Source organism: Camarhynchus parvulus, chromosome 10 (assembly GCF_901933205.1).
Source record: "Camarhynchus parvulus chromosome 10, STF_HiC, whole genome shotgun sequence".
Taxonomy (NCBI): domain Eukaryota; kingdom Metazoa; phylum Chordata; class Aves; order Passeriformes; family Thraupidae; genus Camarhynchus; species Camarhynchus parvulus.
Genome location: NC_044580.1, coordinates 3,810,580 through 3,826,864, shown reverse-complemented (window position 1 = coordinate 3,826,864; position 16,285 = coordinate 3,810,580). Strand labels below are relative to the sequence as shown.

Sequence of the window (16,285 nt, the reverse complement as noted above, 5' to 3'; positions counted from 1 at the left end):
CCACACGGGCACATGTTGCTGCCTGCTCCGGCGTCGCTGCCCGAGTGCTCCGCTCCGTCTGTTCCCCACGAACAGGGCACTGTGCTGGTGGGCTGCCTTGCTCTCCCCCGGGGAGGAAGCGTTACTGTGTGAAAGCAGCAGGCTGTCCCACTCTAATCTGTTTTAAAAGTCATAAATTGCTGAGAAAAGCCAGTTTTCCCGCACAACAGAAGGTTAGCGCGTTTAAAGAGAGCACTGGAACTGTTTTTATTAATCAGAACTGCCATAAAGAAAGCATTTTAATTAACATAATTATCCTGTTTGAGAGAAGCAGCCCATACCTCACAGATACTTTTCAAACTAAAGATGCAGGCTGTCACAGTCAGTCATAATTAAGCAAAATGAGCTGCTTTTCCTTGCTCTATGTCTGCCTCTTTCCAGCCACATGCTTCCCCTTCCCTCTTACACTCAGTACAAGGCAAGCAGAGACAACATCATGGGGGTGGCAGGGCAGGTCTCCATCCCTGCATCTCAGTCTCCAGCATGGAGCAGCTGGGGTTAATCTCCATCCAAGCCAGCAGTGCCAGCTCTGGGCACTGACCAAAGTGCAAACCATCAACCTGGAAGATGGAGGTGGCTATAAAAACCCACAAGATCTGTACGACTCTGTTTGCAGCACAGTCTCACAGTCAACAGATAAAAGATTTATTCTCATTGAAAAAGACAAAAAGAAAACCATAAAAAGCCTGGCACTGGGCTGCCTGCCAGCACTGAGAGAGAGGAGCGGGTAAAGGGAATAAAAGCTGGCATGGGCAGGCAGCTGTGTGGGGCTGGGTTTCTCTGAGCATCCCAGACACAAAGCTGGCCCCTGGAGGGCAGAGATTCGACCAGGAACTGCAGCCTTCAGCAGCAGCCCTCGTCCTTCTCCTCCTGCCTGTTTCTGCCTGCAGCATGAGGCTCCACTACAAGCCTTAGGCAGCATCTTCCATTCCTCCCTACACAGTAAGAGGCTCAGTAGCTCCCTTGGCACAACCCTGCCCACTCTTTGCTCCTGATGCTGGTGTCCCCCTTCCAAAGGGCAAGACAGGGCACACAAAGCAATCAGGCATCACCTCCAAACCCCATGTTGGCTGCTTCAGCCGAGACATCCTGCACCTCCTGCACACCTCCAGTGTCCTGCAGCAGGACACAGACCTTTGGCCAGCCAGCCAAAATCCCTTAATGGCAGCACCATTCAGTATTTTAACAGGTACTTTCAAGAATGCTCTGCTATTTGGCAGAATGCAGTGTACTAGACTGTTAACAATTTGTGGTTTTAATTAAAACCTCCTTTATTTATAAAAGATGGTTCTGAGTTGATGGGTTTGCCCTGAAATAGCACAGCACTGCTGGAGATGCTCGAGTCACATCCTTCATTCACACCCAATGTCACCTCAAAGGGACCAGAGTCACCATGCTGAGCTCTCAGCCCCGTGTCCCCAAGGAGTGTAGGGACAAGGACACCCATCCTGCGCACACAGCACCCAGTGCTGGGTGTCATCACACTAAGGCAGCCCACATTCCCTTACTGCCAGTCAAGAGCTATCTGCAGGTAGAACAAGGCAAAAAAATTGAAAAGAGGTATTTTTAGATATTTTTTCCTTTTTTTTGTTGGGGTGGTTTCCTTAAGAAAACAAGTCTTGTGCCATCACGTGCTCCACGTGTTTGTCTGTCTACCCTAATTACTCTCCGACTCAGCAGTCAAATTCAACAGCTTGTGAGTGACAGCTGAAAATCTCAAAGTTATTAAATTCCTGGAGGTTTCATGGAAATAGCCAGGCAGACAGAGTGGAGAGGTCTTCCTCAGCTCAGCTGAGCCAGGCTGCAGCAGGAGCCTGGGTCTCACAAGGCATCAGAGGATCCACATCGGAGAAAGGAAAAGCACAAAAGCCCTGATGATGCAAGGAAAAGGCTGAATCAGAGGATGTAGCGTGCTAGATATTGAAATCAGTCAATCTTTAAGTATTAGCCCCTGGAAAAGCAGCCCTCTGTAGTGCTGAGTGGTGTTAACAACCTGTTTTCAAACAGGAAACACAATTTCCAGGGAGAATCAGGTTTTCTGGATGGAAGAATTAAAATATTCAGGGGGAAAAAAAATCATCAAGCACACTTTTCTTCTTTGGTTCAACACAGACTGACACATTTCAGGTGACTAAAAAGACATCTGGGACCCACCACAGAAAGTCTAGAAGCATCTCCTGCATCAAATTTTGCTGGGCAGGGGTCAGAACTCATGTCAGCCTGCTCTGGGTGCCCCCAGGAGAGCTGGCCAGGGACACGGAGCAAAAGGAGAGCACAGAGTAGAGGCAGCAGGGCAAAGCCTCGGGCTGGCTGCTGTGAAGGGCTTTGGGTGGCGCATGGGAGGGTTTTATTTCTACACAGACGATGAAGCACCCACTTAGAGACGTCTCAAGACCTACTTGTAAGACCAAATAAAAATATCTCTCCTGATTCTCGATTGTGAGATCTGGGAAGGAGGCTTCCAAAATTGGGTTCTCTCCCTGCCTGCGCAGAGGACGGGGTTGTGACACCACAGAGGAGCTGTTTGTAGGTCTCCGTTTGCAGGCAGGCAGCCTCACCCTCCCTCAACCAGGGCATCTGCCTTGCCCAGCTCCCCGTGGCCGCCAGAAATAGGACTCCTTGCGGGCACAGTGCGGTCGGTGGCACCGCACTGCATTGCAGCGGCTCTCAGCCATGTCCCCTCGCTCTGTGCCCTGTGGCTGCCCGGACTGAACCCACAGAGTCGGGGGCAGTTCCCCCCTGCACCGCCCGCCCGTCACAAACCACAGCTGCGGCGAGATGAGGCGGCGCTTCTGAACTCCTCAGCGGGGGAACGTTAATGAGCGCAGAGCGGAGGGGGAGAAAAGCCCTCAATCGCATCAGCTTCGCTGCCACAGCTGGTGAACGTCCCCAGCCGGAGCGCCCCGTCCAGACACGGCACGGGAGCGGCCGGGAGAGCTCGGGGCAAGGAGGGAAAACAGTCCTCAAAGCCACACTGATCCCTGGTTAACCTTAGAACAACACCTTCTGCGAGCTGATGGTGCCTACGGCATGGGGCTGCGGGATCCCGTCCCGCCCATGCTGCCGGCATGGGATGCTCTCCATGAGCGGGAGGAGCCCGCGCTTCCGCTGCATGAAGAACTCACGCGGCAGGTTTTATAGTGAGTTTTGAGCTTGTGTAACTCTCCCATGTTTTTCTTTTTATGTTTGTTTTTCTTTTTTTTTTTTTTTTTTTTTTTTTTTTTCTTTTACGGGGCCAGGAAAGTGCCGTCTAAAGTGTAAGTACAAAAATAACGATTTTCCTCAGCTAAGCAGCCACGTGAGCGGCTCGGCTTGCGCCGCCCTGCCTCTCGAACGAACGCTGTGTGCACACACATGTGTGCTGCTCCGTGACACACCGGCACATTTGTTACGGTGACAGCCTGCCGCTCCCCCTTGGGGCGAAATGTGGTTTAATTTTTAGTATAACCTTAAAAAAAGGAGACTAGCAAAGCTGCTCTCCCATAAATTTTGTAAGTGACATTTATTTCTCGCTGCGTTATCGCTAGTGATGGACAAATCTGGAATTTAGGGGAGCAGCCATCTTCTCCTGCCAGCTCCAGTGTGATGAGGCGGTTATCCTTAGGCTCAGCTCAGACAGTGCCTGGAAAATCTTCAGATGCTGAGCCCTCTTCTCCGTTCAACATCTCGGCACAAAATGTAGCCCCTGTGTGCCTTAGGGGGCTCTGGGTACTTCTTTTAGTGTCTGGAGACCCCATCTCTAAGGAAGCTCCCATGGGCTGGACACCAGCAGTAACACAGCAGAGTTTCCCACCCAATCTCACCAGCTCAGCCCATGAAAGCATCTGTGGTGTGCTCAGATCCTGCCCATCCTCCTGAGGGATGATGAGTTTGCTTTAAGAGCTCAACAGATCTTATTGGTCACCGAGATGAGCTCCCTGCTACCTAAGCCTGCCAAGTCTCAATTTGAATACAGATAGAAGATCTCAACAGCTGGGTGTTTAATGAGAGGGACCAGAAATCAGGCTGAGTCACACCAGGGTATTGCAGCTCCCTGGAGCTGGCTTTGGGGTGTGCCAGAGAGGCTGGTGATTCCAGCTCTGTCCAAAAGTGCAGTAGGTTCAAACCATGCCAAACCCCACACAAACCATGCCAAACCCTTCTCAAACCATGCTCAACCCCCAAAGGCTGAGCTCAGAGGAGCACAGGTGGGGATTCACAGCACAGCCCTCTCCAAAATGTGGGTGTGGGGTTTTGCAGCACTGGGTGCCAGGGTGAAATACCATTATTTGTGCCCCAACAGAGGAAAATGCAAGATGCCACTAAATCCTTTACATCCATGTGGGTTCTACAAGAGACAGAGGGCCAGGAGATATCCAATTTACTAGACCCAAAGAAACTCTTCCAGTTCCTTCACACTGACAAAAGATCAAAGGAGCAGTTGTTAATGGATAGCAAAGTCTGATGTAATTTGTGGCACAGTTATTTACACCTAGGAAAAAGCAGGCTGGTGTCAGCCCTGCCATGACAAGTCCTTGAGTGTTGCCCTGCCTGCTGGTACACAGGGATCTGCAGAGTCAGTTACTCTGAATCTCTAGGGAACAGGTCCTTTCAGAAACTGCACTCTGAGTCCTAAAGACTTGGGCACCTCCAACTGCAAAGTGCTTCTAAACAGCCACAAGAGGCTTTCCCCACGCTCTCACAGAGTCTGGAAAAGCCTTTTCTCTGGGCACACAAGTGTTACCCGCTGCTGAGGTGGCTCAGCATCCTTGGAGCATCCCCTGTGCTCCTGGAGATGCCTCTCTCAGCCATTCCTGGAGCGGTGTTTGGGCTCCCTCCCAGGCCAGGGGATGGTAAATGCTGAGCAGAGCCAGCAGTGGCTCCAGGCCTGACTCTGGCAGGAGGTCCTGCCCTGTCCCAGCCACCTCCCAGGGAGACCTGGGACTGACCCTCAACACTCTTCCTCACACAGCCCAAGCAAAGGCATCTCCTGGAGCCTCCCAGCATCGATGTTCTCTGCTCCAGGCTCTGCCTTCCACCCTCTCAACACACTCTGGAAACCCGAGCTGTAATTTCCTAAGTTTTCTGACCAATTCTTGCTCTGGTGTCACCACACATCTCCAATTCCCCATGTCACATCTCAGCTGCTTCCCAGCTTCTCCCTGGCCTCTCCACTCAACAGGGGGCACAAGCCAGCCATGTTTTGGCAAAGGGGTGCCTACAAAACCTCAGCTGCAGCCCTGACTTAAAAAAATATAGGAAAAAAATAAAGCAGCCTCAACAAGTGCTGACCACCAGGACCCATCACCATGTCACCAGGGTTAGGGGTGGCACCCATGGGAGCCCCTGCCTTGGCAGCAGCTCACTCTGAGCATGCAACTGAGCCAAGAGAACTGTAACTCTTTCCTCTGTGGTGTCTGAAGGCTGCATCATCCCCCAAAGGCCCTGGGGGAGTTGAAATAAGGATGAACATCAGATCAGACATGTCTCCTGCTCACAGGCATGCACACATCTGCCTCTCTAAAGAGCCTGGAAACAGTCACAAGCACAGCCCAGCCCCAAAATCCACTCTGAAGCATGCAGGTGAGGAGGTAGCAGAGCTCCTGGGTCAGCACAGCAGGCTGCAGGGTCTGTGGATGAGGCTCAGAGATGCTCAGACTGAGCTTTCCACTGTCTCTAGCTCAGCTGCCCATGACTGCTGGTGCCAAGTGGCCGGAGACCCCACGGGGCCCTCACAGGCACAGGAGACCAAAACACCCCTTCTCCCTCCTTAAAACACCATGTTTATCTGTGCACCAGCTTATGGCTGATCTAAAGGAGTCCATGCTCTTGTGAGTTAAGATTTGAAGTTTTAACAAAAGCCATTCACTGTTTTGCCTGGGCAAGCTGCTGGGAGCACCACCGGCTCAATTTTATGGATAAAAGCCTCTTTTCTCTAAAAACATGGGACCAGTTCTCCCCATGACAGCAAAACAAGCAACACAGAGCTTCAGACTGCACAGTTTTCCAGCACTTCTGGCAGGCTCTGAGGAAAAAACCCACATCCAACAACATCTGCAAAGAGAGTTGGTGTGAAACCCTTAGAGACCAGTGGGCAGAGCAGGTTTCCAGCCTCTTCCAGCAGTGGGGAGCACAGCAGAGGATGCCACCAGTCACTGTACAGGGCACCTGTATGTTGCTTTGCTTTGCTGTCCATTATTGTGCACTCCCAAGGAAGGACCTGCTGTGCTGCCAGCAGCTCCAGGAGAGCAGCCCCAGTGGATCTCTTCCAAGGTGCTCCCATCGACCATGGGGGACAAAGCAATGAGGAAGCAGACAAGGAATGCATGACTTTCCCATTGTGCAGGGACTGCTGGGATTTGCTGGAAGGCATCCAATTAGTTAACGAGCACTCCAGAGCTGAGTCTGGTCTGGAATTAGTAATTAATTACCACAAGACAAGCAAGGGTGTCTATATTGGAGAAACCCACGTCCGTAGGGATGGACTTAGGAGAAGAGAGTTTGCCCAGCAAACCCACACTGAAGTGGAGAGGAGCAGCTGGCAAGCAGGATGATGTGGATCCCAGAAAGATGCACAACACCAGGAGCAAACATCACAACTGGCCCCCATCCTTGACATCCTGTACAGGAACTGGTCCAGCTGGAAGCCCTTGGCGCTGGAACTGGTTCTCCATGCTGATCCCAGCCCATCACAGGCACCACGGGCACAGCCAGTGAACACTTTGCTTCTGATGAGCAAAACTGGAGCAATGAAGTGAACAAGACACATCAGCCTGGCTGGCTGCCTCCTCCTTCCACCATCCACAAAGACCATAGCTTTGGAAATCCTGGAATAATTCCCTTATATCCATTTCCTTCAGTAGTCTTCTGCTCCGGGTTCCTGAGCATGCTCCAGTGCAGGAGGACTCATCAGCTTCCAGGTCTGAGGTGGCTCAGAGGAGCCAGGCCATCACCAGCAGCATCAGCCCTGGGCACCAGCAATCTCCCACCAGGTTCTCCTGTTTGAAAATCAGTGGCTGAGCTCTGGGGAGGAGGAGAATGTGTCCTCCTGAGCTTTCACTCCCCAGCCTCACAGCTCCTTGTCCCCATCTGCCTCTCCGGAGCATGTCCCCATGCGGCAGGAGCTGCGGAGCAGCTCTGCATCCAGCCCCTGTGATAAATTAGCCAGGGATTCAGGCATTTCAGCACAGCTGCCTCATCCTCTGCCAGCATGACAATGTGATTAATTTTGGGTGCAGATGAAGCTCATTTGTCAGAGGCACGTGATGGCTGTGCAGGCTGCAGGGGCGTGCGGGGAGCCCCGGGGTGCAGGAGAGTGGGAGCCCAGGCAAAAGGCAGGAGGCAGGGAGGGAGAGTGAAGAGCCAAGCCCGGGGCTCTCCTCTCAGGAAGGCTGTTTGCCACATTGGCTCATGATTAAGCATGCTGGGGAAGCAGAGCCCGTGTGGGAAGAGAGCTTTTATCTCTGCTAACACACATGGCCATGTCTGGGGAGAGATGTGCGAGGGGAGGGGTGTAAGAGGATTGGGGAGAAGGAGCCATGAGCTGATTACGTTGTGTCAGGAGAGGCAGCTCTACCACCATGGCCACTTCTCCCCCACTGCCCCCTCTTCCAGGCCATTTTCACTTTCTCCCCTTTTTGGAGGACCAGTGGGTCCTGTCTTGCCTGTCGCCACTCTGAAGCTATAGACACTTGCTTTTTGTTGCTGGAGGGAGGGAGTGTGGCCAGAGCTGTTCCTGCAGAAATTGTCTGGGAAGACAAAGCTGTATGTTCACTTCCCAATGTAACACAGCCCTGACACAGAAAAATCTCTTGATTGGTTCATCAGCCTCTTGGCTGGAGTTTCTCCACGTGCTGGAATATGGCAATGCTCCTTCCTCAAGACAGCACAGCTCTCCCAAGGGCCTGAGCTGCTCCCAGCTGAGGCTGCCAAGGTCACGAGCAATGCATCACAGATGAGGAGTCTCTGCACAGTTTAGGAGTGAGGAGCAGCTTTTGGGGTAAGCTCACACCATGCCTGATGCCCTCCAGTGAGATGGATGCACAAGGAGAGGACATCAGGGCAGCTCCCTAGGCACCAGGATCCACAACTTTCCCTTGCCCCCTGCCATGGTTGGATACGCCCCAGACAGTGGTGTCCCTGTTGTAGAACAGCTCTGTCTCAGAGCAAGGTCATGCCAGCAGCACCCCAAAACCCTGAGATCACTGTAACAGTCCTCCCTTCAATAATTTTAGGCCCCAAGCAGTGAAACGTTTGCAGCTAAAGAAAAGAAAACCCTTCAAGTTCAACAAGGCCATGCAACCTGGGACATTGGTGGCAAATCCTTGAGCACATGGCTGATGTCAGTGCCTTCCACAGGACTTAATCAAACCAACAGAGAGCATCAAACAAAGAGGCTGCTTTTTTGATAAATTAAAAAAAAACACATCAAGAGGACAAAGGTGAAGATGACACAATGCATGGTAGTCATGCTGACTGCGAGAAACCTCTGCTAATTTACCTCAGCACAGAACCAGGACCCTTTCTGCTGGGTTAGAGGTAAGGTTAGAAAACCCATGGGGACTTTAGAAGTGTGAAAACATCAAACAATGAATGGCACAGGGACCTGAGCCTGAGAAAGCCCAGAAATGTTATCCTTCTACCCATTAGTCCCTCAGGAGAGTCAGCTGCGTGCCTGGTGGCAGAGAGGGTGGCCTGAGAGGAGCACATTCCTGTACAGGTTACAGGTGACAACACTAGCTTGCAGCCAGGACTGCAGCTTCTCACATTCACATTTCTTCCAGGGCCTGAATGCTCCTCTGAGCCTGGCTCCTGTGCAAAGGTCCCCAGGCAGGCTATGCTCTCCTTCCACCCATCAGTTCACCTTCTTATTGTTCCCCTGAGGTCTCCTGAAGTCATACCCAGTGGAAATACCTCCCAGCTTTTATTACAGTCATCACGCCAATCACCAAAGTTTTCAATTCCCATGCAACAAAGATTATCCAGGAAGGATTAAAGATGCCCACACAGTTTCCCTTCATGGACTATGGGAGGGCACTGATAGACACATCTCAGTGTATTTTCACACAGGGGAAATAACTCTGGGATGAAGTGCAGCAGGAACTGGCTCCTCAACAGGGGCACACTCAGGCTCTTCCACCTGCCTGGGGAGCAGTGATGGTGCCCAGCCCCAGTGCCCTTCCAACCCCAGGTGACACTTTCACAACAGACTCAGTGAGGAGAAAACACAACTGCACTTACCAGAGCTGAAAGCCTACAAGGACCTGCTGGTGAGGCAAGGAACCTGGAAAGGAAGAGGAGAAGAGATGTGGTTCAGTGGGTTGGCTGTGGTCAGCAGCAGGGGAGTGTTGGTGTGGCCCAGCCCTGGAGGGGTGGATGGTGCAGCACGTTCAGACAGGGCTGTGGCAGTGACCTACCCTGGCATTGCACCAGGACCATCTAAATTGATTAGGGCCACCTAAATCCACCCAGCCCTGCTTGCCAGGTGCTCTCCAGGTGCTCAGCTGGTGCTGGCAGAGCTCCAGCTGCTGCACACAAGAGGAATTCACCAAGGGATTAAGGAGCCATGCCCATCATTACCATCCTGGTATGAACACTGGGCTGCCCCATCAGTGTTCCCCTCTCATCAGCTCCTGGAGCACGCCATGCAAATCTGCTCAAAGGAGTCACAACAACGCACCTGGGAAACCATAAATATCTGTGAAAAATCTCCCCATAAATCCACAGGAAGAGGAATTTATGGTGCTTTCTTTGGAGATTTCTCTGGGTGTTCCCTATTAAGCCATTGTGCTTGTTTGCATAAGTATTCCTCAGACAGTAAAGTCTTCTCTGCCATCAGTTATCAGCTCTGCAAACAGGAGCAGCACCAGGCGTGGGACGTACAAACACCCAGCTGTAAAGATGAGGGACTGGCTCCTCACCTTGTGAAGAAATAAAGGGTATTAATTGCTTAGTGCAACCACAACACACTCCCAGCAAGGACAGGGTGAACTGGCAGCCCTGACATGTACAGAGCAACTGAGAAAATGGAAACGAGCCAAAAAACTCACTGTATGCTCTCAGGGTGTGCCACACAATGGCAAAGCTATGGAAAGAACGAGGATTTTTCACATCATTGGGGGGAAAGTATCAAGTGGAGAAGAAATACACAAGTGCTGGAATCAGCTCCAGCTACTCAGAGAAATTGCTGTAATATATTGTCCAGCCACAAACCAAGGCCACTACAGAAATTAAGGAAGGAAGTGCCTTGCCTGATATAGCAGCAATGACTACATTTGTTAGTGATAATACATCAGTTACCAGGCTGGGTAGAAGCCTTTCCCACAAGAAAGGCTGACACAGGGCCTTATTAAAGAAGGTAATACCCAGTTAAGACACCTACTGATCTCATCTGATGAATGGTTGACACAATACATCATATATATGCAGGAGAGGTTTGAAAATAACAGAATAAGCTGAATGGTATCAGCCCACACATCTAGAAATACAGGTCCATGATATACAACCTGGAGATGACATTTCAATTAACATGTTCTCATGAAAATACAAACTGGAACCCAAGTGGGAAGCACCATATACCATCTTACTATGTTCCTATTTTGCTGTTAAAAGTTTAGGAAAAAAAAAAGATGGATACACCATTCTCCCATCAAGCAGGTGGTAACTAGCCAGCCAGCTGACAAATGACGGACTGCTGGAAAAACTCTCACATCAGCTAAGAATGAATGGGACATCTCACTGCTCTTGGTATTATTGACTCTGTTACTGCTACAGCATAGCTAAGGATAAAAATGATGGATGATCCGGATTAGTGGAAAGTTAACAAATCCAAAGGGAAGATAGTTTTCCTAGATTATATAGGAACAAGGTTCCCAATTCCTGAAACACCTGACAGGCAGGCTCTTGCTTTCTGGGGTCCATCAGATAAGGTTTATAATTTAGCCTGGGCAGAGTGTAAGCAGAAGGACAGGTCTCATTGCCTTGATAATACCAGCTGCTGCTCAAGACTTAATACCAGTTGTTGTGTGATGACAGATAATAGTTTAAGAAGTAATAGTATACAATTAACATCACTTGTGAAGTGTTGACCCAGGAGTGATTACCCTTTCCCTGCTCATCTCCCTTCAAAGGAAACAGGGAGGGAAGCAACCAGTATTACAGGGACAGGATTGGGAGTCCTAAACGGTATAGATGTTGAAGTGTTCCTAAATAAACTAAGTGCAACAACAAGTGATTTAAGCATATTAGAGCACCCATTGCAATCCTCTCTATTAGCACTGGGGACTAATCAATGGCTCTTGTCTGATATATTGCCTCTGTGGGAGAAAATTAGTGAGAAAGACCACCAGCTGATTGGAGAGGCACTTGGAATAGTCCAGGGCAATCTTTCACCAGCTCTTAGATGTACCCACACTCAGCTGTGGATACACTCCACACTGGCAGAAATTACAAGGGTAGGCAAACACAGCACCTTACCCACAGAGATGTGAAAAGGAGCTTGGGACAGCACAACTGGAAGAGAATTTCAATCCTGGTGGTATTTGGCCAATTATGACCCCATTAACAACAAGGTCACAGTTTCTGTCTTAATAATAATATGCTTCAGTATACAGCACATAGCCAATTGCTGCACTAAATCACAATACAATCATCCTCTTTCCCATAGAGTATGGACACCACAAAGTGGACACAGGTGGCAAACAGTACATGGGAACAACAAGGATTCAACCATAACACCCTTAAAGCCCAAGACATGTCTTGACACTGAGCAAAATGTTTGTCATTTTGAAACACATGCTGATGAAATCCCTGCAACTGCACTTACATATATTGGAAAAGGATATGTTTTCTTAAGGACCCTTTGTGGTTTTATATTAGGAGGTGATATTATTGCAGATACAAGTAATCATCTGAATATTTGCATTTGTAACTTTAGTGAAATTATAGGGTATGATTTTAATTATACAGCTCCTGTTACGTCCTGCCAGTTGTTACAGTCTAATTATACACTAGTTAAAGACTTGTTACCTACTTCAACTGGAATTAATCTTAATGCTGGTAAGAAAATTATCACAACATGATGACTTACATCAAGTATTAAAACATGTATGAATTGATAAAAGGAAACTATCATCACTGTCCACCATAATGGGGATGAAATGTGTTGTGTGTTCAAAAGAGGAAAAAGAGATGGAGAACACACTGGTGGGAAACTCTCCCAGGGTGGTCACCTACAGCCACAGGAATTTATAACCTCCTGCTCCACCCAGTGGTAATCGTACTAGCTTTGAGTCTATTAGGTCTGGTGCTTGTGATCATTCTGTATATAAGATTATGGAAGCTGATCATGCTTTTTGAAAGGCTTTGCAAGCTTTGCTAAATGTATTAGCAGGGATGCTTAATAAAAACAAAGGGAGGGCTGTAAAGAAGTAAAGGATATTAATTGCTTAGCATAACTTGCTTAGCATTAGTAGCTAAGATGTGCTGAAGCTTTAGGTCCCACTTTGAGCAGATTTCACCCTGCACAGCTTCTGCAAGGCTGCCTGGGTTAATTGCCAGGAGAGCAGGTTGTATTTCAGTTATGACATTTCTCTGCATGTTTAACGTATCCCTATCATGGTTCCAAGGTACTTCTGCGTAGATGGGTGGGAGATGGGGGAAAATGAATAACACGTTTTCTTCCAGCATGAAATTGTGAGAGTGTCCTCCACTGAGTGCAATTACTGTGTATATAACTTCTGTAGGCTGGCTAATACTGCTAAGTAGACTGGAGATTAAGGGATTTGGGGCTGTAAAGTCCATTTCATCCATCCAGGCCTGAGCAAGGCAATGAGAGCAGGGAAAACGTCTTGCAGAAACCACTGGACCAAGCAGGGTGTGGCCTGCAGGTTCCATCCCCCCACATCCCCTTGCTGCTCTCAGACCTGTCCCAGGCAGCTCTGAGCTCTGGGGGGGACATGAAGGAGGGTGAATGCAGATGCCAGGGCCAAAGCACCTGCAGGCACATCCCAGGCCTGACCCCTCCCCAGTGGCTACCAAAGCCAGCACACCCCATCAAGGACACTCCTGAGCCTACGCCAAGCACTGCTCTCATGCTCCTGGATGGCTGAGCCCTCCCCAGCGTGGCAAGTCAAGGACACAGGGGAAGAGCAAAGGAATTAAGCAGTCATGGTGCTGCTTCTGAGAGTGCTCAGGAGGCACAGGAGAAGAGCTATTACCCCTGAGCCAGAGACCTGATAACAACACTGGAGCATTTCTGCTTTGGCCGAGGCAATGGCCTCTCCCTGCCCCATGGAGAGGGAAGTTGCAGTGCTTCCCATGGGGCTGGACTGTGCTGCCAGTCCCCAGCCCTGCTGCACCTTGGCTCCTCATCAGAGACTTACCCTGGGGGTGCAGGCTGAGCTAATGGGAGGAATACCCTACCCCAGTGCTAGAAAAAAGGAAGCCTCAAAAATAACTCTTCTACAAAGCCAGCATCCTGCCCAGTTCAGAGCAGCAGCAGCCCTGCCTCCACTCCTGCCCAGAGGGGAAGCCATGGCAATCTCCCCCCAGTTCTTCTAAGCCAATGGAATATGAAGCAGAGCAAATACTGGGTTGTTGTGCGGGCATTGAGGAGTGAAGCAGAGCAAGCAGAGAGCTTTGAGTAGTAAAAGCTGCCCTTATGTTATGAGCTCAGACACAGCCTTGTGCATCCCCAAGCAGCAGAGGAGCCATCTCCACTTTGATCTGAGTTTGATTTAAAATGGAGCATCTCCCTCAGCATCAACCACGGGGCAGCAGTGCAGCAACCTCATTTTCCTCTGCTTTATCCCTTTTGCCACCTGCTGTGTGCCCAAGGTCCCAGGGCCACAAACTCTGGCTCCCTGCACTCCCTGGCCATGATGTTCTGGGGCACAGCCCTCAGCTGTGGGTGCATCCTGCTCCCTCTCTCTGCTCTGGGGATGGGCCAGCACAGAGCCAGGGAAATGAGAACCTGCTGGGGCATAATGCCAATTCAACGCCCATTAACTTCCCACAAATCCTCTGCTCCATGGCCTTATCTTCCTCTGCCACGTCCCCTTGCTCCCCCTCCTCCTCCTCCTCCCAAGCTAATGGTCCTTGTGGATGTGCAACAAGCTGTGCAGGTACTCTTGGCTGTGCCTGGGAGCCCTTCAGTGGCAGTATCTGCAGGAAGGTCTGATAGGAGACATCCCTGACACCCCTTGGTGACACCCCTGAAACCCCAGGCACCTACAGGCCATGGGATGGCCCCACACAGCACAGCTCATGGCCAAATGCTCTCCTGCTCTTGCAGATTGAGTATCAGGCTCTGAACGTTAACTTTTACAGCATGATATATCCCACACCAACCCACATTGCCAGGAGATACCCCAAAGCCATCACCCGATCTGGATGCAAATGATTGTTTAAACACCCCACACAGTCCTGTGCATACAGAATGGATTTACTGTCACTTCTGGTAAAATTAGGAAGGGATAAAACCAAACAGCTGAGCAGCAATGTCTGCTGGGCAGTGGGAGGAGCAACACCAGCACAGCTCAAAGGCTTTGGCTAGAAAGGGAGCTCCAGAATTAACACCAGCACAGCTCACCATGAGGCATCTTTGCTTGCAGCTCCTGCCCCAAGAGCGGATTTGACCTGGGAGCTCTCCTGACCCGTGGCAGCCTGGCAGAGCTTGCTTGAATCAGCACTTTCTGGAAGCAGCCACGTTTCAGTGCTCCTTCACTGCAGGGCAGGAGAGACAGGAGGGACAGGAGGGGCAGGAGGGACAGGAGGGGCAGGAGGGGCAGGAGGGACAGGAGGGACAGGAGGGGCAGGAGGGGCAGGAGGGGCAGGCAGCTCCCCTGGCAGGCCCAGTGAAGTTCCTCAGATCAACAACAGATGAAAAGCACTGACAGTGGAGCTCAGCCCAGCTGCCCAGGCTGCCAAGGCCCTCACTGCACTGCTGGTGTTGCAGGAATTCAGTGGCAGCACAGAGCCAACAGCAGGCCTGCCACTGCCCAGGAACAGCTTCAGGTCCCTCCAAGCCCCGAGCTGTCTGCTCCCCACCTTGTTCCCCTGGGAGCTGCATCCATGGGCTCACAGCACTGGTTTTGCAGAGGAGAAAGTTCTCCTTTTCAGCAAAGAGCCCACGTTTTACACAACAAATTGAACTGAGCCCAAGCCTTAGTATTCCACCAGAAACTGTTTGCACAGGAAGTTTGTGTCCAGTCCATTCCATCAAGAGGCATAGCTTCCCACATGAGGAAGGGCTTTGGAAAACAGAGCATTCCTCAAGGCAGCAGATAAATGCTGGACCAGAGTTAATGGCTGGAGACTGGAATCTAGGCAAACTGGGACTAAAATAAGGCCTAACTGCTGGACAGTCACAAGGAATATTGCAGCAGCTGAGTTAGGAACAAGAGGAATACTCAGCCTTCAGCAATGTCAAGGAAAAGTAAGGCTGTTTCTGCAAAGGAGGTGCCACAAGCGACATCCAAGGGTTACAAGTGGAATACAGCTGTGGAAGGGCTGGTTTCCACCAGTGCTACAGAGCTGTGACATGGTGCTTGGGGGTGGCACAGCCACCATGGGCTCAGGTTTGGCACCAGCCTTTGCTCCAGCCAGCAGGTCACATCCCCCTCCAGCCACGCTGAGGCTGTGGGACAGGATGGGAGAGGAAATTGCATTCCCAAGCCCATTTAACTGCCCATGAGAGCTCATGGCATCCTTACATCAGTAACCCAAGCTCTGCAGGATCTCCCAGCCCTTCCAGTGAAGGGCAAGAAAAATTCTCCTCCATTGCAGCTCCCACCTTTTATCTTTAAAAACCACAACAGCAAGGTTAAAAAAAAAAGACAAATAATCCAAGGAAAAGAATACAACAGCCTTTGAAACCCCATCCTACAGTTGAAAGGGAGGGATGGAGGCAAGGCAAGAAAGCCAGTGTAAAACCTCATTACCATCAGAAATCCTCTCTCCCTGCCCTTACCTCCCTGCTCATTTCCATATCACAGGGGACACAATATCTTTCTTCTCTCGAAAAACATCCCATTTTTGCAGAGCCCGGCTGTCCCCACCCCCAGCACTGACTTATGGAGCTGGGGAACAAAAGCTGGGCTCACACCTGCCCCGGCAGGCGAGGCCAGTGTGTGAATCTCCAGGCCCTTATCAGCCTCTCAGGAGCAGTTTTTACCATTATTATTATTAGTCTACTTTATGTTTTTTTTTTACCTTTAGCTTCAAGATCCTTTAGTCAGTCAAATTACACTCAGAGTAGCAGAAGTGG

General features: G+C 50.3%; 1 protein-coding gene across 4 annotated transcripts in view; it reads right to left on the bottom strand.

Moving 5' to 3' along the window:
* Positions 1-16,285, bottom strand: part of LINGO1 (leucine rich repeat and Ig domain containing 1) — a 156,402-nt gene that overhangs the window by 95,620 nt on the left and 44,497 nt on the right. For all 4 annotated transcript variants that reach the window (XM_030955523.1, XM_030955526.1, XM_030955524.1 and 1 more), the window contains one exon: positions 9,259-9,301. The gene's annotated coding sequence lies outside the window, so the exon portion shown is untranslated. The remainder of the gene's footprint in view (positions 1-9,258; positions 9,302-16,285) is intronic.